Source organism: Vicia villosa, linkage group LG1 (genome assembly GCF_029867415.1).
Source record: "Vicia villosa cultivar HV-30 ecotype Madison, WI linkage group LG1, Vvil1.0, whole genome shotgun sequence".
Lineage (NCBI taxonomy): Eukaryota > Viridiplantae > Streptophyta > Magnoliopsida > Fabales > Fabaceae > Vicia > Vicia villosa.
In genome coordinates, this window is record NC_081180.1 from 58,622,395 (window position 1) to 58,623,440 (window position 1,046).

Genomic DNA, 1,046 nt, shown 5'->3' on the forward strand with positions numbered 1-1,046 from the left:
CGGTTAGTCTTCACACCAAACAAAATTTTGAACAGGTCGATCTCGAACCAAAATAGGGTTTTGAGTTGTCTATCATCCGAGCCAAATGAGTTTTATACAAGCTAACCATGGATCGAACCGAGAATTCTATCGGGGTGATCTCAAACCTATTGATTTTATATCAGACTGAAGTAATAAACTAAATGAAATGTTACACCAAGTTGATCTCAAATCAATAGATCTTTTAAACAGGCTGAGCTCAAGAATCGTTGAAGAAATTTGTACTAGTTGATCTTCACAAACCAAAAGAGAATTTTTTCTTCAGTGCCAAGCGCACGAACCAAACGAAACTAAGACTAATCCCAAAATACAAATTGCTTTTTAAATGGTTTAGCTCTGAATCAAAATAACTACTTTCTAAAAAAATTATTTACTCAAGAGAAAAATCTACTCAAAATAATATTCTGTTGGGTGTGAATATGGGTAATAAACGTTCTAGCGGGGTGAATATACCTTTCACAAAAAAAATCGGTTTGAAAAATAATTTGAAAACGTTTTATCACAGTTTCAAAAAGAAAATTTATTTTGCATAGCGATAAACGATTTTGGCTAATAGAGAAATTATGTTTCTATATTGGAATTGATATGTTTAAACAACTCATAACACACACTAGATTGATAATTAGATTCAACCAAATTTACAAACTAACAACATATTGAATAATTGACAAATTATTACACGAGAAGTGTGATTTTACAATATCAACATTTAGTGGATTCTACAACCATAATTTTCAGTTTAATCAATAACAAGACAAAATCGAAGTACCAATATTCTATAAAATCTAAAAATATGAGAGAGAGAGAGAGAGAGAGAGAGAGAGAGAGAGATGAAGGTTCAATAAAACCCAAGAAAGGGCGGGGGGTAGGATTGAGATTCCAAATTTTAAATCTTTTTGAATACCTCACGGTTAAACGCTACTCATTCACAAAATAAATAACAATAATAAAAAACACAAGTATTTTTATACTAGTTAATTGTTAACGAGGTTAGTCCAGTTAATCCA